General features: G+C 40.0%; 1 protein-coding gene across 3 annotated transcripts in view; it reads left to right on the top strand.

The window, feature by feature from the left end:
• Positions 1–22,522, top strand: part of STRN (striatin) — an 83,276-nt gene that overhangs the window by 750 nt on the left and 60,004 nt on the right. The window lies entirely within an intron of this gene.

Here is a 22,522-nt window from a genome sequence, read left to right as displayed (position 1 = left end):
TAGTGTACAGTGACATCACTCATATATACACTGTCACTGCTCATCATACATAGTGTACAGTGACATCACTCATATATACACTGTCACTGCTCATCATACATAGTGTACAGTGACATCACTCATATATACAGTGTCACTGCTCATCATATATAGTGTACAGTGACATCACTCATATATACAGTGTCACTGCTCATCATACATAGTGTACATGGCATCGCTCATATACACACTGTCACTGCTCATCATACTTAGTGCACAATGACATCGCTCATATACACTGTCACTGCTCATCATACATGCTGTACAATTACATCAATCATACATACACTGTCACTGCTTATCATACACGGTGTGCAATGACATCACTCATACATAGACTGTCCCTGCTCATCATACATAGTGTACAATGACAACACTCATACATACACTGTTACTGCTCGTTATGCATAGTGTACAATGACATCACTCATACATACACTATCACTGCTCATCATACTTAGAGCAAAATGACATCACTCATACATAGACTGTCCCTGCTCATCATACATAGTGTACAATGACAACACTCATACATACACTCACTGCTCGTCATGCATAGTGTACAATGACATCACTCATACATACACTGTTACTGCTCGTTATGCATAGTGTACAATGACAACACTCATACATACACTCACTGCTCGTTATGCATAGTGTACAATGACATCACTCATACATACTGTCCCTGCTCATCATACATAGTGTACAATGACATCACTCATACATACACTGTTACTGCTCATCATACTTAGTGCACAATGACAACACTCATACATACTGTCCCTGCTCATCATACATAGTGTACAATGACATCACTCATACATACACTGTCACTGCTCATCATACATAGTGTACAATGACATCACTCATACATACTGTCCCTGCTCATCATACATAGTGTACAATGACATCACTCATATATACACTCACTGCTCATCTTACATAGTGCACAGTGACATAACTCCTATGTATACACTGTCACCGTTCATCATACTACTTTGCACATGTAAGGTGTATGTATCTGTATTTCCAGAGCAGTAATTCCCTCTGCAGTGCATATAACTACAGGTGTGTTTCCATCTACATTGCTGAATACCTTTACAGGGCAAAACTGGTCATAGTTGAACCTCCCCTTTAATGATATGATTAGGGTCAAGGCTTGCTCAGCTCTTGGAGCCCCTTCTCTTCTCTGTACATTTTCTATTTGTGAATGGTTATCCCGGTGTCCTGTAGAACAGGAATCCATCACTCATCTCTCGCAGCTTTTGTATTGGAATGAGCCGGTACTTTTTCCTTCAGTAAAATTATTCCCTCCTGGCGTAAAGCGATGAACCAGGTCACGTAGACATTTTCTGCTGGTGCCAACATTTTTGTCTCAACTCCTAGTGATGCCTATGGTTGTAAAGGTTGTAGGCCATACAACATGTACAGGGACCTCTTTGGATTATGCCAATGTTTGTGTTGTGTGGTCCATCCCTGATCATGTGGCTATGTCAGATACTGGCTGCTTGTTTCCTAGTCACTGCAGAGTTTTGGTTTCTTGCAACACACAACTATGTTTTAAACCCACTTGCCTTCCATTGTCTCCTGTGCAGGATTTGGTCCCTAACAAGACTTTTCTTCTATCAATAGCTTAGCAGCTATTGCTGTCTGCTGGCTGAATGGAGTCGCTATAAGCATTTGAGCTACAGTCATTTCTCTGAATTGATGGGGCACTGTACATAGCCATTTCTGTAGAGGACAGTGTTAAAGCTTGATTTCCACTGGAGGCTTTCGGAATTCTAGTTTTCATCTGAATTTTCATATCCCAGCAGGCATATCAGCCACAAAAGTCATGATATGTGTTAACATATCCTTTATCCTTTAACACCTCCTTTATAATAAGTGTTTCTGTTAGGTCTATTACATTGTTTTAGTTGGTTAATACTGTACTTGTAAGTAGGTAGTGGGTTGTACTACAGCTCAACCACATTAATTTCATAGGAACTGAGCTGCAATACAACCCCCATGACGAATGTGGTGCTGTTCTATCCCCGTTTTTCTTACCATGAGACAACCCTTTCAGGGATATGGCTGTCTCAGAACCACAAAACAGGAGCAGTGTAGCCCAGACAGCTTAAAGTATACAAAAGTACAGTAAAAACAGGTCCTGTACTGAAGCAAAACAGAAGTGTTCTTGACATATTCACTATAGATTGTCTGATATTCCTTAGGGTCGACTCAGGTTTGGTTATAGATTTATATTAAAGGGTTTGGTCCCTCAGGGTGTACATCATTTTAGTAGAAATGCCTCACTGTGGTTTTCTTTGACTACAGCCTATGGCAGTGATGGCGAACCTTTTAGCAGCCGAGTGCCCAGACTGCAACCCTAAACCCCCTTTATTTATCGCGAGGTGCCAATCAAAAATTATAGCAATAACTTATTGCTCCCTGTTCAACAACTTTCAATCATATTGGCCTCTAAGGACAGCAACACAGTAGGAAGATGGAAAATTTACATCATTTTATCTTCTTTCCAGTGTCCCTCTGTACACAGAGAATTGTGGGGCAGCAGCAGTTCCTCTAAAGATAATTTGGCCCTGTCTATTCATTCTCCCTCTTCCTACAGTCCCAAGTAGTGAAGTAAGTATCAAAATATGACTGAAACAGGATCATTTAAGTTGCTTGGAACTGCAGGAAGATTCTTTGAGTCCTGTCTGGTGCGCTGGGGCGATGGCCCGGGTGCCCACAGAAAGGCCTCTGAGTGCCGCCTCTGGCACCTGTGCCATAGGTTCGCCACCACTGGCCTATGGCATAACCTCCACCATTCATGTAAACCTGATCTACCTGGTGAGTAGTGCCTGGCATATGATGTTCCAGATCCATATTCATAAGCCTGCAGGGGGCTTGGTCCTTTTTAGCTACTGCTCATTGTGTTATACAGGTTTGCACAGATCATTATCTATATATTTTATCGACCAATTAAATAGGTCATACTATCACAACGTAGAAGGCATAGAAACCATGCTGTTAGGGTATTGATGGGTTTTGTCCATGATCCTTCTGTGTGACAGGCTTTACTGTTTTTTTTTTTTTTTTACGTTTAAAAATAAGGCCTCCCCTGAAATTAAGACCTAACAACAGTCATTGCTACAGCTCCCGAGACCATGTATTAGTAGTTCATTTATGTAATAAAATAACTGCAAATGTGCTACAAGTAGTCTACCTGGACAAGTAGTGGGAAATATGCAAATGTATTTTCCAGCTGGAACAAGGAAAACCGTGCCTCTTTTTGCTACATTGTAAGGCAGTTCCCTAAACAAGAAGCAGGACTTTCAAAAAACTTAGTGATCTGTTATGGGATTAAATCCAAACCAGAATATCTAAATCATTATACTTGCGGACATTTTTCCTGTTAAAGCCACCTTGTCCCATCCTGGAAAATGTATTTGCATATTTCCCACAATCCCCTAGTGGAGCATCTATGGCTAGAAGTCTCCACATGCCTACAAGGCAGCCTTAATTGGCAAAGATTCTGTAGGGAGAACTTTTAATCTTTAGTGTGAAGGGGCTGCATTTCATGGTATCAAAAAGAGGCAATGTCTTCCTTTTCCCATCCTGTAAAACATATTTGCATATTTCTCAGAATCTCCTAGTGGAGCATCAATGGCTGTAAGTCTCCACATGCCTGTAAGGATTGTAGAATTCTTGTTAATTCTAATAAGACATTTCCTGAAAATAAGATTTAGACACGGGAGGAAAAATTGATAAGACTCTTATTTTTTGTGAAACTGTGTTTTTTTGGGAAACAGGATCTACCATTTCCTCCAAGCATTGCAATCTCCTAGCTGCATGTTATAGAGAAATTCACTGTGAATCTGCTTTGTCTTTGATATGTTTGTCCATAATGTGGGTTTTGATAGGTTCCTCATTTATTCCGTAAGGTAATAATGCAGTTGGCGCACCTGCGTTGTTAATTCTTTTTAGTGATTTTCATGGGACAACCCCTTTTAAACCCAAGATACACAATTTTTGTATTTGCTGGCTTTAGGCTATCACTATTTAGCCCCTACTTGGCTTTTTCACCACCCTGTAAACATAGGGATATCCATCCAATTGTTTTCTGCTCTGAGTCCCAGGGCTTACAGGGCTTAAATGGCTGATGTGGTGTGGTGCTGACAATTGTCGCCTGAATCACATATTAAATGTGCATGTTAGGCCATGTAAAGTCCAGGCCAGCCTCTTTTAACTTTTTTTTTTTTTTTTAACATAGTGACAAGTTGGAATAATGACCTAATGCCACGGTTGGAATATTCATTGGTTAATTGATCCAAGGGTTCTTTCCCTTGGAATATTGTGCTGAAATAGTCAACCCAGTAGAAATGCAAAGGAAGATGTGAACGCAAACCCCTTGATCCATTTCCAGAGGAATAAGTGATAGAATTAGTTTGCATTAGCTAGCAGTTTTTCATAGAATTACTGCCATAGTTATCCATAGTTATGCCATAGGGAGAATGCTGATCCTGTTCATAAATCCTACCATTGTGGTTTAGCCAAATGTACCAGGTGCATAACTCCTGCACTAAGCTTTCTTTTAGTCATGTAAGATGCAGTGTACATCTACACTAGAAGAACAGTTTTGGTATCATGACTGCAGTTTTCCAGGTGCAAATTGGTCCTACATTTATCCTTAGGTTAGAGTAGGTAAAGGCAGTGTAGGGCAGAAAGGAGGCTACCATCAGGAATACCTCTGTTAGTGTATTACTGATGGGAGGTTTCCTTTTAAGCAATGATCTAATGATACCGCTGTCTTCTGGTGTAGGACTAAACTTTGATCCCATATTCCCTTATGTAATGCACAGTTTGTGCACATTATTGCTCAAGTTAGCATTATGTCCATCAGGAAATTGGGAAAGCCTTTGTCAAAGCCAGTTTGGGCAAAGTTTTCCTGATGTCCCGGTAACCAATCAGATCCCATTCTCTGTGCTACACATCTGGCCGTGTATGGAGCTGTATTAATGATGTGAGCTCAGAGAAGGAACCTATCATTAGTACTGTCTTAAAGTAAGTTGAGTTAAAACAGAATATAAGCAGAATCTTTGTATTTCCGTGCTTGTATATTCTGCTCCCTTGAACCTTATAAGTCACGCTAGGGTCAAGGATATTGTAGGTTACAGCACACCAAACATATCAATATATGTTCTATATTATGTTCCATATGTATACAAGCAGGTTACATACAAGTCGGAACTGTGTATTTTATCATTGTAGCTCCAGCCAGAACTTTTTTGGTCTCTGTGACAATTGGATTTTAAAAATGTTGGTTTGTCATAAGAACCAGGATTAACACTAAAGCTTCATTACAGACACCTGTGATAACTGTTACAGCTGATCATTGTAGCCTAGGACTAAAGTACAATAAATTACCAATATCTAGAGGTCCGTTTGTAACTAGGGGTTGTGTGTAAGTCGAGTGTTCCTAAGTAGGGGACTGCCTGTATTTACATGTATCCCTCCCCGCCTTCTCACTTTGTGTACAATCTGTGATATCTTTTATGAGTGTTCATGCTGATAGACAGTGGCAGTACACGTTTCATACATCTGTGCCAACTGGGTGTCCTGTGGAGTGGCATAGGTCTGGGGTCTGTTTCCTTGCTGGTTAGATTTTGAATCCAGTATGCTGGCTTGGTAGAGGAAGCTATGCTGTCCTGTCATACTACCACCTGTTTGCATGTGGCGTGGCGGGTGTAGCTTCAGGCACAGGGTACACACGCTGTAGAATTCTCCATTGCTTTCTGTAGCTGCTCATTTTTACTTAGGGTTTTCGCCTTCCTTTTGAGGTCATAATTTATTCATGAGATGACAAGACTGTGCTGCTTGTCAGGAATTTTGTGGCAACAAAACAGAAGGGAGATTTCACTGTAGAATATGTTACAGATCATACACAAATAATGCATAGAAAAGCTGTTGATGTGCCACATACAGGCATGTATAATATGTGGTCATAATATATTGGCTACAGCGAGTGTCTGCCTCCATAGTCTAGGATACTTCTGTATTTATCATAAAGGGAATCCATCATCAAAAATTGGCCTAATAAACCATTAAAGGGGTTATCCGGGTTTAAACATTTTTTTATGGCCGGGCTGGGAAGGGCTATTTAAACATAATAAACATGTACTTACCTCATCCGGTGCTGCCGATGTCCCGCGCCGCGGCCCGTCTTCTCCGTGCGCCGGTTTCATTACACCGGCGCACAGGGAGCTTCCGGCCGGCCGGATGCTCCCATGAGCACCATCTCCCAGCGCTTACAACGCTGAGAGATAGGGACGGATGGGAGGAGCCGTCCACAACGCGGACCGGAAGCTCCCTGTGCGCGGCTTCCGTGCCCCTGTTTTTTACAGGGGCACGGATCGAAGTGACCGCGGCGCGGGACATCGGCGGCGGCGGAGGAGGTAAGTCCATGTTTATTATGTTTAACTATCCCTCCCCAGCCCTGCCATAAAAAGATTTTTAAACCCGGATAACCCCTTTAACAATAGATTGTCAAGCAGCAGAACCGCTTCTAGATCATGATTCTGTCATGGCCCAGTTTGATGGCATCATCCAGGAAATCAACTTTGAAGTTTAACACTGAAGTCAAGCTTCCCTGCCTCTGAACACCTCCTCCCATGTGATTGACATTATGTGCTGGACTTCAGGAGATCTGGTTGATGATGTCCCTGGATGCAGCACCATAATTACAGTTAATGGGGATGTTCCAAGACAAGGAAAGCTTGGCTAGTGTCACACACTGCCTCCTTGACTTCATAATACCAATTTGCATCTCAATTCAAAGTGGATTTTCTGGATGATGCAACCACACCAGGCCATGAAGGAAACCTCATCTAGAAGCTGCTTGATAACATACTGCTAGTGGTTTATTAAGCCAATTTCTGATGACAGGTTCCCTTTAAATGTCAATGAGGTGGTGTTCTTTACTATCTATCATAGGGATACCTTTCCATCCTCATTTGTACATGGGATCATTGTTGCTGTCATATTTTTGGGAATTCCGGCTTCATTATAAGAAAGGAAGGTCCCCACTTCCTTCCTGTGTAGTGGCGGTCTTCTTCATGGTGTCTGACAATGCACCTTTATAATATTCTGCAGTGCTTTACAGATCATGAAGTCTATTACAATTTACTACGATTTATTACAAATGTTCAGAAAATGTAAATATGCGTCAGTGGATAATATTTCTGCCTCATTTCGTATATTGTATTTTTACATATTATATTTTAGGGTCTAGTTTGGCAGGATATACCAGCGATCTTATCAACCATCCGGAGTACCTCATTGTAAAGGCTTACTGTATGCACTCTATACTGAATCAAAACACGTCTGTCTTACTACCTTGATCATTTTAAGTAGTCTCAAAGCGCTCCCGCTCATATAAGGGAGGCCCTCAGTCTTTTATTGTGACTGACCTCTGGACTATAAGCCCAGATTTACACCTGTAATTTACTGTACAGGTTATGTGTAAAACTGTTTGGGAATCTTGGTGCTTGCTCGATACTTGTTGCCATATCTGTGTGGGCTATATAAAGAATTATTATTATATGGTAGTATATACTGTGTAATATGTCCAGTATAACCTCATGGATCCCTTAAATCTACCGTGTCTTATCCCCCACCAATCCACTCTGCATGTGCAGTTTTCATCTGAGACTACAACACAAAGCTAAAATGCACATAGAAAAGAGTCATTATTAGGTGAACTCTCTGTAAATATTTCCCTTCCAAGATATTACATCACCGTCTATTGTCTGCATTGGTGAAAAGCATGCAGTCTATTGTTTTACTTGCCCTCTGAGCGAGGTAGAAGTAAGTTCAGGGCTCAGCAATAATCGCTCTCTGCGCTGTCAGGAATTGGGATGGTGATTTTATTTTTTTTTTTTTAAACATTAAGTTAAATTTGCTGTCTTAAGTAACAAAATTCATAATGGGGTCAGTTCACTCATCACCAGTTGATTGATTTTTTTTTTTGTTTTTGCATCGGTCATCGCTGCCAAAAGCGATGGTTTAATGGAAATATTAGCATCTATTCTATATTTTTAACTACCCTCGTTTGTGGCTTCATGTAACTGATAGAACTACTGATGAAACGGCAAACATTTTTAATTTTCTTTACTTGCATTTTTTTCTACTCCTTTGTGAGAATTGTTTGTCTAGGCTTGTGTGTTTATTTATTTATTTATTTTTTTTGTAATGCTTTTTAACCTAAACCATTCAAGTCATAAACATGTTGGTTATTGCAGTGTCCCAAAAGTCCAGATCTATTAAAATCTATAAACTAATATTCACAGTGGTTCATAATGGAAAATAGCACCCAAATGGGCAAAACACATTTTTTAGCACATTTTGCAAAACATGCAAATTTTAATTAATCTATTGGTCATACAGTCCCCAAAATGGTAGAAATGAAAACATCATCTAATTCCTCCGCTATCCTTAGTCATCTAATTCCGCTCATGTCCGACCTCTACACTGTATTTGCTTGAATATAAGATCTTGGTGTTTTTCATAGTTTTTTTTGTTTTTATTCCTCTGTTTTTGTGTACATTTCCATTTCTCCCATGCTTTGCTGTTATATAAGGTGAAGACTTGAAAGGAAAATCTTCTTTCTGTGACATTGTGTCTTTGCCTGTGTTTCTCATTTTCGACACTCTTGGGCTCAGTTCACACTACATTTGTGCTTTCCGCTTCTAGTATCAGTCTAGAAAAGTAAAAAACTGTAAGAGAACGGATCAGTTTCAAATCCCATTGAAATCAATGTAAATTTTTGTCATCAGTTGTGCAGTGATCCATTATTCTTCAGTTTTTTTTCACAGAACAAAAGACTGTGCTTGCAGTAAAAAAAAACTTGTTGAAAACTGATAATGTCATCCGGTGTGGTCAGTTTGGCACCAAGTTCACATTAAAGTCAATGGGACATATAAAGTCAGTTTTTAAATTTCTTTTTAGATGGACAGAAATAGTTAATTGATAGTTAATATTAGATATACAGGCATTCCCCGGCTTCAGTACAAGATAGGTTCAGTTGGTTTGTTCTTAAGTTGAATTGGTATGTAACTCGAAACTATATATTTTATAGTTGTAGTTCCAGGCAAAAAGTTTTTTTACCCCAGAAACAATTGGAGTTTCAAAATTTTTTGCTGTAATGGGACCAAGGATTATCAGTAAAGCTTCATTATAGAAGAAGAGGGGTCCGTCTTTAACTAAGGGTCCTCTGTAAGTTGGGTGTCCTTAAGTAGGAAACCACCTTTTATAAATAAAAAAAAAAGATGGATAGATTATGGATAAATGTGAGCTATAGAAAGATAGGTAGGCAAATAGAAATAAGAGATCAATAGGTAGATGGGTAATTAGAAATGAGAGAGCAACAGGTGAATAGGTAGATAAATAGAAAAGCTAGATAGATGTTTAGGTAGATAGAAAAGGTATCAAGATCGATAGGTAGGTAAAATTTTAGACATCATACATGGCAACTATTATGAGAGATAAATGGACAGATATAGTAGCTATAGATTGATATATTGAAAGTGAAAAGGTTTAATAAAATAACTGATTCTTTAAAAAAAAAAAAAAACAGATACTGCCACTTAATGAGTTTTTTTTTTTTTGTTTTTCAACCAGGAAACGTCAGGGTATCAGTTAAATAAACAGACACTATGTCATCAGTTACTGCCAGTTTATCTACCTTTCTTTATCATCAGTTTTTTTTCTTTTTTTTTTTTTTAGACGGAGATAAAGAACAGATATGCCCACGGTAGTGTGAACTTAGTATTAGTATTTTGTAGAAACTGAATGAAATGTTTCCCAGCTTTTAGCTTCTCAAAAAAATTGGAATGGAATTAAAATATAGCCTTTAAAAATTCATTACATTATTGCCTTTAAAAATGAAACCCATTGGTATCTAATTGGAGGTGCAGCTCCTAGCACTCCGCTCCATAAGCCGTTTAAGGGAACTGAAATGTTCGCCAGCACAGGGAGCTCTTCATTGCTTACATTGCGTCCTAGTAGTGGCTGTCAAAGGTGTTGCAGCATCGTCTCATTTAGGTGAATTAATGTGAATAAAGCACTTGTGGTGATATAGAAGACCTATCTGCAGCAGCCTTTTGCCATGGTACCTGCTTGTCTATTTCTTGCTCCCACCCCATGTACTTGATGCTAGCCATATCAACTGAAATGTGTTCCCTGATTTCTGCCTCGAGATTGCAATAAATACATGTATATGAAAATAGTGAAAGGCGCTAAATGTTTTTTTTTTTTTTTTTTTAAGAAATTAAAAGAGAAATTTTACAGAAAGTAGTCCATTATTTTTTTGTTCATATTTCCTTAATTTGTTCTCATTTCCAATATTGCTCTTTATGTGGCCATATGTTATTGAAATGAGTGAAAATGTCTCACAACTAAGAATAGCTAAGCTGGATCTGATGTTACTATAGAAACATAATAAATAGAGGAAATATCTTACCTTTCACAATGCCAATCCTGCTTGCTTTGAGAATCAGGGTGGGGATAGGTACTTTCAAGACCTATTTAATTTTCATTGGGAAAAGTATTGGAGAAGGATAGAGGACCTTCATGAAGGAAGCCTGGATATAAAAAAGAATCGCAACTATATCTGCAACTCATTTTAGATTTTGTTGCTAGAATTTTGATTTATTTGCACATGGCAAACATTGCCAGCCAAAGCATATCCTATTTTCCATGTCTGCTGTGTGGAAATAAACAAGATTCAAGCAACCAAGGTATATTAAGAGTGTCGGGATCTTTTCTTTTCGTGTTACTCTTAAGTAGCTGATCCAAGTGCACCGTTATACTGTAGTTGTTTATTTAAAAAAGCAGCTAGTTACACATTCTGTCTATCTCTAAACTGTCATACAGCCTGCGTAGACACATGCTATACAGCCTGCGTAGACACATGCTATACAGCCTGCGTAGACACATGCTATACAGCCTGCGTAGACACATGCTATACAGCCTGCGTAGACACATGCTATACAGCCTGCGTACCAATTTTTTTTTTCAGTCTTCCTGTTTATAAAGCAGTGTATACCCTGTATAAATAATGCAATCTGCCCTTTTCTTAATGAGTAACTAAGGAGGGACTTGAGCCTGTTTTTAACAAACTAAGCAGAATGTTCACAATATTCCCCACAACACAGCACTTAAAAATGATTCATGGTCTCTACATTACCGTTACTCTATATGTTAGTCTAAGGCTCCCGGACACAAATGTTACTGTTGCCTGTGTGCTATCCTCTCGTTCAGCAGATAACACACAAACAATTGCATTTCTATGGTATTAGTTTCCACAACCTCATGTGTGAACTGACTGCATGAGTCGCAAAACTCACTGCCTTCTAATCGGACCTGCTATATGGGAGCAGCATGACACACATGCCACAAACAAGGGAAGGTGGATGCATTGTTCGTGACCTGAGAAAAGCCATCTTGAGCTCATGCTTATGTCCATGGTTTGCACGACCTTGAGCATCAACCGAATGTGCGGCCCACTAAAGATAAAGCCGGGCGCAAACAAGGAATCACTTGAGAGGGTTTTATTTGTCTGTGTTGAGTTTATGCCTAGGGCAGTCCTTTCCTTCTATTATCCAGGGTGCAAATCACACGGCAATGACACGTGCCACAAACAACAATCTACAGGTCCATAGTTTGTAGCCCATGGTATGTGTGCATAACTGTCTAATGGCTGCTTTGTCTGTTGGCTACAAAAAAATATGCTATTTTGGGATTTGCTGTAATTAAACCAAAGTTTAAAGAGAAAGGCACCTGCTTCCGAGCATGTCATGAGCTGAAGTACAGCTCTCTTGGTGGTAGATAGTATAGCTTCTGGTGGTGGAATGGGCGAATGCTCTTTATGCAGAACTTTTTCATGGTTTGATTTTAAGCAGAACTTGTGACCGAGCCTTATAACAAAGTCTAAGATGGTAAAAGCCTTCCTCATTATGGTTCACATATCCCGCTAGACTGTAGTTCTCTCATTTACATAAGTACAAAGCTTGTGCTGTTTCAAAGAACAGAAACTGTCTATTTATTTCCTCTAATTTGCGCCCCCCCCCCCCCAATCCTTATTTTTGGCTGACAGGATGGTTGACATTGCCTGTGCTGTATTGTACAGAAAATATTACTACAAAGTGTTAAGTACTTGCCATAAAGAAAAATAAGACCTTAATTTTAGAAGGCTATCCACAAATATATGTTGTGTGTAATCCCTGTTACTCACAAGACCTTCCACGTCACTCTCCGATGTTCTCCTGTGTATCCCCCAGATTCTGTAACTCCCTACCAAAGCATATCATACTGTCCCCCACCTTCCAATCCTTTCCAATACAATCCAAAGCTCATTTGCGCTTTGATGACTAAGGCCTATTTTTCAAAAACCACCATGTGTCACTTTATCCGGTTATACTTTTGGCTTTAACTGACCCAAGTGTCTTTTCTGTTACATTTTGCACTTCAATATAGTGGGAATGTTTGGTTGATTATATTTAACATTTACATTTTGAAAAATTTTGCTTTTTTCAAACTTTTTCAAAGTGAAAGTCTCACTACCCAAATTAGCTACTAACTAACATTTACCATATCTCAGCTTTGTGTTGGCGTCATTTTAGAAGTGTCCTTTTATTTTATTATGATGCTAGAAAGATCACAAATCGAACAGCATTCTCCAATATTTTTAAGAAATTTTAGAATCAATTATTTTAGGGACCATTAAATTTCAGCGGTTTTGGAAGTTCTGTTAATAGAAACCCCCTACATATCACCCCGTTCTATTAACTTCCCCCCTCAAACTATTCAAAACAACAGTAGCATGGATAGTGCAGTAGGAAAGATCCACTAATGGCCAATACTGTAAATTTCAAGTTTTCTCGGTCATTTCTCTGGATTTTATATGTTTGAATGATTTACTCAATAACCTCAAACTATTGAAATCCTGTTAAGTATGGAAACAAATGCAATCCTGGAGGCTCAATGTGTTATACAGGCATCCCTGGAAATAAATAATCTTCACATTATATTGCTCATTTTTCATTCCACGTTTAATTATATTTTTAATAATGTATGACCTGCAGGAAAATAGTTTCAAAATTGTTATTCAAAAAAAATAAAGATACAATGTAGCTGAGGTTTTGTATGCTAGTGTTAGAGCACATCAGTTTTCTCTTAAAGGGATTTGTCCATGAAAGAAAATTCTCAAATTTTAATCCACTAGAGATGTTTACACAATTAAGATTAATTTTTAACACCTTACTTTACTATTTTATTGCTGTTTTTTCTCCTGTAACTCAGTGATGGTCAGTGCAAAATTCCCTAGTGTGGGTGTGTACTCTCTATGCAAACACATTATGATCCCTGTAGTTCTGTGAGCTATGTGGTTAGATTATCAGGGTGCAGGTTTATATACACTTTAGCTTCTGAACGTACACTAGTAGCTCTCATACAGGAAAAGACAGATCAGAGATGAGATCCATGAGATGCATATTACACATGACTACTATCACATACACATATAACACACCGCTCTGCTATATCTCTCTTATAACACATACTGTCAGATCTGCTGTGCCTCCCCCAATAAAAATGTTATTTGTCTGAGACATGCAGAAGAGCAAGATAGTCTCCCCCGACCCTAAAGTAAAAAGATCTTGGGTTGGCTCTGTATCAACCTCCCCCTCCCATATAACGAGAATGTTACCCTCAGCAATGCAGAGAATGGGTGCGGCAGCTCCCACAGTATGGAAGTATTAGGTTGCGGTCACCCGTTCTGTCCGCAATTTGTTTTGAAACGCAGTGCAGTCGCAAAAGGGAAGGCTTGTGTTGAAAACCGTACCCGTGACCGCACCCGTGTCAATGAGGGGGCTGGGATTACCTGAGCACTGTTCCTTTTAAAGTACAAAAAAAAAAAAAATACAATCTGGTTTAAAATCAATCTATTAGTTTGTAAAAATAAATCAAGATTTACAATTTTCTGCAAAATTTCTTAGCCCTTAGCTGAGTTGTGCCACTTGACAAAAGAAATTTAAAGAGGACCTGTCACTCATAATTTCAACACTAAAGTAAGCAGCTCCTAGTGCTTGAACAAATGCCGCAGGATAGCGTTACCGTAAAGCTCCGATGACGCCATCTAACACTGCGGCGGGGTACGGTACAATGTAATCCTGAGGGGCGGGATTGGGCGTGGTTAGGGGTGGTGACTGCTGCATGACGCGCGGCAGTCACCTCCAGCCTATGGAGCGAGTAGGGCGGTCTGGGGGAAGAGGCAGCGCCTCGGACCACCTCCTCATGAATACATCGGACCGCTTTGCGAGCGGTACGTCGATTACACTGTACCTTAGTAAGCAGCTCCTAGTGCCGAAATTATGGGTGACAGGTTCTCTTTAATATGAATGTAAAGTGCAGCGATATATTTCTTAGGGATGCATGCACATTTTTGCAATACTGCCTTTTGAAGTGGTTAGCCATAAAAGTGAACAGGAACTACCTGTACTTTAATCTTTCTACCCGTAAAGGGATTTCAGTGCCAACTACTTTTTTGAATATTATTTTATTACCTGCTAGTTGGTGTGTAAGGTCCTAACAGGCCAACAATTATCATTTCTGGCTGAAATCTTGAGGGTGCATTAGGGCGATGCCACACGTTCCGTTTTAAAACATGTTTTCAGTCCGAAGTCTAGGCACCTATTAAACAGGTTAAAACAAGCCAAACACATGGTAGACATACTAAAATGCATGTGTTTTTAAACGGTCCAAAAACACAACGGATGGCAACGCCGGAAGGCTACAAAACGGCTGCTAACATACGGGCTCCATAGAAGTGCATTGTGCACAACACAGTACAGTGAGCATACGATGTGCCGCTGGAATAAAGATAAAGCATGCTCTATATCTTTTGCTAAGAATATAGCATGGCTAGACTCCCACCTACGGAGAGGGGAGGGGCGAGTAGCGTACCCCTCTCCCTTTCCCCATCCTGCCGTATGTTACCTGGGTCCTGGCCCTTGCGTAGCCTGTGTCCGTGCGAATGGGGCTTTAGGCTTTGTTCCCATGTTCGGGAAAGTATGTGGAAAGTAGCCTCAAAGATGTTTGTTTTTTAGGATACTTAATTTACAATAATTATGTAACCAGAAATGCGTATAACCTGTATGTTTTCCATATTTTTTTTTTTTCTCTCCTGGTTACTGTCATTTTTTTTCCCCTTGATGTAATGGCTACATACTTAGTCAATCTTGTGTCACCCCTATTGTCTTGCCATCATGCCTCTGTACTGAGCGGCAGCTGCATCTCCCCTGTGATCCTTCCTGTCTATTTATTGTGTCACTCTAGATGGATTTTCTTTTCTCTGGTTTCTGAATGTTTATGGAGCGCCTGGTGTCACTGTAGGGCTTCCTGCTGGCTACTGTAAGCATGCTGCTTATTACTAAGTCATCTGTATTTAGAAGCCTGCTGCCTTGCTTTTGCAGAAGATTTGTGTTTTAGGAGTTTTAGTGACATTTGGAGTTTTTGGAGTATTTTACATCAGTTATTTAAAACAAATGGGATTCCATGCAGAAATTCGGTTTCTGGAACTTCATTCACATTGAATGGCCGTTTTCGGCACTGAAATAAATCTGGTAGCCTGCTACTCATTCCTATAGATTACACCCAGAAAGTTTGTCCATAGGTCCCATTGAATGGAAAAAATCTGTGTGCTCAATGCCGCACTAATATCTGTACGTGACCCCATGATCAGTTTGGTATCGGAGTATAACTGTCTTGCTAAGTATGCATGTGAAAGGTTATAAGTGTAATGGGATGGAGGCAGACGATATACACTTGTTATGGTACTGTCCCAGCTTTTTGGATTAAAGTTACTAGGAAAATAGAAAAACTGACAGGTACGCATGGGCTATACTCATTTTAAGTGTGTATTTTAGGGTTGGTGGATGATGCATCAATACAGACTCACTATTACTATACTATTGCTATATGCAAGATTTTGCATTATTAAGAAATGGATTGCAAAAAGTCCTTTAACCACCAATATGTGGATTAGAATATCTAATCTGTCTCTACAAGGAGAATGGTACAATTTGAAGACTGTTTCAAGTAAGCTTTATAAATGGATAGAAAATAACTTTTCAGCAGAGGAGACAGACTTTATTGATGATTAAGAGAAGGGAAATAAGGGAAAGACCTAGTGGGGAACAGTGGTGTGAGAGAGAGAGAGAGAGTTGGGTTGCTGTTTTTTCCCCTTAGAGTTGGGCAATGGTTGTTGAGGGGGGATAAATTAAATTTAAAAAAATATGCATGGGAAAATCTGGACTAAAGCTGGATGATCACGAGTGGTAAAAGACCTCTTTAACACGTTATTCTTCTATCCATTGGGGCTTTTTCAGGTGGTTTGTCATTTCGACTTTTGCCATTGTCATCCAAAGAAACCACTTTTGTATATCTTAGGCTACATTCACATCTCTCATCTCTCTATGTAATATGGCGCCGTGTGCTGCTCCTCTCCACAGCGCCGATGTATGCCCGCCGTACTACGGTACGGCGGGCATACATTGTCTGAATGTAGCCTTAAGCTGATTGCAGATGATTATTTTCATGTGTTTCACTATGATTGATTTTAAATAGTCTGCCCTTCAGTATTAATTGTAAATGGTTTAGAAATGAAAATCACGGTGTTCCTTAATGGCACATTGGATCACAGTTGCCAGTGTGGTGCTACAGGGGCCAACTACTGTTTAATAATGTCCGCATTAAGGCTACATTCAAACTTCGGTATGGGGGACGTATATACGGCCAATATGTCCATCATAGTCGGCAATGAGCGCACGGTGCAGCACACATGCGGCAACATATCGCTCTGTACCCCGTAGAAAGATAGGACATGTCCTATCTTTCTCTGGAATATGGCGCCGTGCTCCATATATTCCTATGGAGAAGGTCGGGGGTGAGAGGCGCTCTCCCCCTCCTCCTCTCCCCGGCACTGCCGTGTGCCCGCTGTGCTATGGTACGGCATGTAACTGTAATGTGAATGTAGCCTAAGGGTTTACACAGTATTTGAATATTTTTAGATGTTACTAAGCTCTGATAAGTAATTAATAGAGTGGTGGATAGTACAATATTTGAGGGATTTGTGGAAGCTGGACGCTTTTGCAAAGAGAAAGGCTAATGATGTCAAATGTAGATAAATGCTCTTGGCTTGAGGAAACTAAAGGTACTTCTGTCTTAACTAGGAAAACTTAATGGTCAACTTAATTTTAGTTAATTTTGCAGCCTGGCAGCTGCTGCTAGGCCAAAGAAAAACAGGAATAGATTCTTATGGGGAGGGCAAAGTTTTGCTCTTATATATCTCAAGTGAGACCACACATGGAATATTGTGTCCAGTTTTGGGCATCAGCAAAGGCCATAAGAACACTGTTTTAGAGTGGTGCAATGGAGGGCAACCAAGGCTATAAGGGGAATGTGTGCTCTTCAAGTTCAAAGGATTTTCAGTTTAGGGTAAAGAAGGTTTGAGAAAGCGCATACAGTGCGAAACGGCCCATCGCCTATCCGTGGTGTGCATCATTCTGCTTTGTGAACTTCCCTACAACAAAGTGAATGCTGAAGCCTATGTTGGTGACTACCGTCTTTTCTTCCTTTTTTTGGATTAGGGAGAAAGACATTTATAGTAAGATGTAATTGCAATGTTCACATTACATAGAATGTATAATGCATAGATTTTTGTAAAGATCTTATATCTAGGTTTGTAATAAGAAGGGACATACTCTTATTTTGGGTCGTTGATGGCAATTCTGAGACATGGGACAAGTTCAAGAAGGGCATGGATGTCTTTCTGAAAACCCAGATATCAAGGGGAAGTAGATTAGCAAGATGACATCTTGATTTATTTATTCTGAATGCCTTTTTTGAAGTTTTTTCCCTACTATGGGGTCATTGGTTCTGGCTTATGGGGGTTACTCACCTTCCTCTGGAACCAGACTGTAGAATTATAGCTTTGCCCTTATGATCCTCAGTTTTTATTCAACCGTATCATTTGTGATCTCCCTCTCCTATTTGTATTATTATTTTAATTAACCCTTCTTTTCATAATTGGGATTATAGACCTAATCAGAGGGAAGACCTCTGTAGATATGAGTAGTAAGTCCATGTTATTCATTATTAGGTCTGTATGGGAACCTATATATTCCTGTCACCAGTTTTAGGCAGCCGTCTGGTTTAGCATTCTGTGTTACCTCTGCAAGACTCAACCTCCCTCTGACCCCTCCATTTACATATGGTTCTGTGCAAGGCCAATATTGGGTTCAGGTTTAATTCAACTGAAACAACAGAAATTTTGACTTCTATAGAAGATAAAAAAAAATGATGTGAAATGTCCTGTGACATAAAGCCTAATCTCACCAACGTTACCACAATAAGCAAGCTGTGATTCAGTGGGGTGGGAGTCTGTTGTGTAACATTCAGGGTTGTAAATGGATCATCTGAAGCTTTCTCATGGTTAGGGTGTTAATATGGCCACAAGTATGCGCTTGTCTATCTCAGTTCAGTTTACTGATTTCCTGCAGGTGAACCAAAGGTTAACTCCTAGTTGTTCATGAGAATCACAAAATGTAAGGGTCATTTTCTTTACTGTTCGCAGGATCTTATGTTCCTGATCGTTATCAGGGGAAAAGGCCATCGTGGACATATTCTCACTCATCAGCTCGTTGAGTTTTAATTGAGTTTAAATGTCTGCAGGACGTCTCCCTGTGTAAACATGGACGCAAGCAGCTGCATGAATCTTCATACAGCCTGTATGATTGCTCCCTTGGCTGTACTTCCCTGACAGTTGTGTATTTATTACTCAGTTTTGCCATGTTTGTGCCGTAAAAATTTGCTTTAGCAGCCTCACACTTTGCGTCTTAGGCCCGAGGCACAAGTGGCGTTTTGAACCCGTTTTTGGGCCGTTTTTAAGCAGTCCGTTAAAAACCGCATGCGTTTTTGACAAGTTTTAATTAAGATAATTGGTAAAACCTGTCAAAAACGGATGCGTTTTCAAAAAACCGAATGCGTTTTTAAACGGACTTAAAAACGGCGCAAAAACGGGTTCAAAACGCCACGTGTGCCACAACCCTTAGCCCTCCTTTAAAGGATATGTTGGCAATCCTCCTGGCGTATTTTTACAACGGAGGGATAAAAACGCGGTCTGAACCTAGCCTTTGTTTCATGGAGCGTTGGATATTTTTGTTTTCTTAGGGTAAAGTAAGTGGACGGAGAAATCCTTAGGCCTTGTTGTTACAATGGCTGAGTTGGAAAGCGGGATGATGGTGATGTGGTAAAGAGCGTTTGTAAACCCCTTTACTGCGGTGAGTGGTCTGTGCTTCCAGGTTTTTAATTTTTCTTTTCAGTTCTATGGATTTGTTTTTCAATTTTAGCAAATGAGCTGAAGGCCACAACTAGGGTTCAGTAACACGTTGGGCATGTAGTGATAAACAAATACCATCCGTGTTATGTTTGCACTAATGCACGGCTGATCCACCAGGAACTCGTATACAAATGTTATATATATTCCAGATACTGCCTGGTATATGGTGGTGCAGTGATAAGACTGTCTATTCTTAAGGATAGGCAGCCTATGTAACATCCAGGAAAGTTTATATGGAAATATGTGCATTTATTTCCCTTTTTTCATGCACAACCTGTCATCTTCTGCAGTATGAAGTAGTTTAACTACAGAGAGGAATTTCCCTTTTTAATGCCCAAAAGCTGACACGTGCCGTACTCTGCATCTATTCTGCAAATCTCCTAAAATTATACTCCTGACCTTTTTTTGCACATGTAAAGTCTGCATTGACTAATTGATTTATTTTTACAATGTGTTTAGGGGATGTGAGCGATTTTGAAAGTGTAAATATGTAAAAGAGCTGTTTGTACCAAAATACAGCATTTTACAATCCAATATAAAGAACAGTTAATCAATTTTTCACAAAATACTAAGGAGTAATAGTGCCTCATTCTCCATGAAAAATATGTCCCATGTGGTGGTATGGAACAACTCTGCACATTGTTCTCTCATTGTTGAGATCGGAGGAGCCCGCAGTTTCTAACCACTAAGTACAAAATAGGGGACAACTCGTCAGTGGTGGGAATGGGGGGGGGGTTACACCTCCAAATGAATGGAATGGCAGGTGAAGAATGTTTGTTAATGTTCTATTCACTATCTATGAAACCAACAAAAGTAGCGGAGTATCCCTAACAGTGCACGGCATACTATCTATTCTAAATATATTATAATATATTGTATAAACAAAGCATTAAGTTCCTCCACTTTTTTCCTTTGTTCCTGAAAATAATTGATTGGAATTTAGGATAATTTTGTGAATCTGATTCTTCTTGAAAAAGAGAGCAATTTATACCTAAATCAAAGGTAGCCCTTCTTAATTTTTTGAGAATATATTTGTTCCCTTCAGTGACTGTCTTCTTGGGAAACCCATAAGGATCAAGCTCCTAAAAGCGCCTTCTAAGAGAAGTCCTGATTAAGGGCTCATGTAATTATTAGTTGTCAACAGATCTTTAACACAGCTTATGATGTAAAGCGGGAGGAAGAGTGAACATCGGCAGCAGCCAATCACTGGTTGTTCAGGGTGTTTCCCCTTACATGAATATTCACATTACTGAGGAACACTCTGAATGTGCACTCAGTGGAGGCCGGGTATGGATACAATACATTTGCATCAGTTTCCTATAGACTATAATGGTCTATACTGTGCATACACATCCTCCCTAATATCTATGGACAACAGTGGAGGACAAATAGGGTGTATCTTTAGATGATCAAATCTAAGTGCACCACGTTCACTATGTTGAATGTCCTGTCCATAAATGCTTGATTATTTTTCCAGATTTGCTCTATTCAAGCATTGAGGATATAGGCCATACATGCCATAATACTGATGGAACGGAATTGAAAAATTATTGAATAAAAAACATGAATGTGATATTGTCATTTGTTACATGTGCACAGACTTGTTTTACTGTTTCATTACCATTTCCTGCTCTATTACTGTTAATGCTATCAAGTTTTCCGAATATTTTATGTGTTGAGACATGTGAAGACCTTTTTGAAGCTGTAGCTCGTCGCATTATTAACCTTGTCATAGAGAGAATGAACTGTAATTATTTAATTTTCATTCTGAATTATCATTCAGATCAATGTTCTGGACCCCAGGGCTCTGCAGTGTTCTTTTAGTGCTGTCTGCCTCTGTCATTATTATTATTTTTTTTAATCTCTTAGGCTACATTCACACTGGGCAACGGCAGCGTGCGGGGAGAGGAGGAGGAGCGCTGCTCACCCCCGCCCCCCTCCACAGGGATGTATGGCGCCGTAATACGGGAAAAGATAGGACATGTCCTATCTTTTTCCTGTGAACGCCGTGCGCCCATTGCAGTCTATGGGGGACGTATATCGGTCGTATATACGTCCCCTTTGTGGCAGTGTGAATGTAGCCTAAGTGTCATTTCATATCATGAAATTAAAACTCAGTTTTTCTCAATATACTTGGATACTAAGCAGTGACAGAACAGAACAGACTATTGACAATTAGGCTCACCTTGGCTCTCCATTTGGGTTTCATCACTCAAACCATCCAACGTTGAGTTGGGGTACAACATAGGTGCGTCCGGGGGACGTAAAACCACATGCTGGAGAGGACGACCTGCGAGCAGTTGTCGCTGTAACATGGTGAGATATACACTCACCGGCCACTTTATTAGGTACACCATGCTAGTAACGGGTTGGACCCCCTTTTGCCTTCAGAACTGCCTCAATTCTTCGTGGCATAGATTCAACAAGGTGCTGCAAGCATTCCTCAGAGATTTTGGTCCATATTGACATGATGGCATCACACAGTTGCCGCAGATTTGTCGGCTGCACATCCATGATGCGAATCTCTCGTTCCACCACATCCCAAAGATGCTCTATTAGATTGAGATCTGGTGACTGTGGAGGCCATTTGAGTACAGTCACCTCATTGTCATGTTCAAGAAACCAGTCTGAGATGATTCCAGCTTTATGACATTGCGCATTATCCTGCTGAAAGTAGCCATCAGATGTTGGGTACATTGTGGTCATAAAGGGATGGACATGGTCAGCAACAATACTCAGGTAGGCTGTGGCGTTGCAACGATGCTAAATTGGTACCAAGGGGCCAAGAAAATATTCCCCACACCATGACACCACCACCACCAGCCTGAACCGTTGATACAAGGCAGGATGGATCCATGCTTTCATGTTGTTGACGCCAAATTCTGACCCTACCATCCGAATGTCGCAGCAGAAATCGAGACTCATCAGACCAGGCAACGTTTTTCCAATCTTCTACTGTCCAGTAGCTTGTGCAAATTGTAGCCTCAGTTTCCTGTTCTTAGCTGAAAGGAGTGGCACCCGGTGTGGTCTGCTGCTGCTGTAGCC

The sequence above is a fragment of the Engystomops pustulosus genome, chromosome 3, assembly GCF_040894005.1.
Source record: "Engystomops pustulosus chromosome 3, aEngPut4.maternal, whole genome shotgun sequence".
Taxonomy (NCBI): Eukaryota; Metazoa; Chordata; class Amphibia; order Anura; family Leptodactylidae; genus Engystomops; species Engystomops pustulosus.
This window is presented reverse-complemented; position numbering and strand designations above follow the sequence as displayed.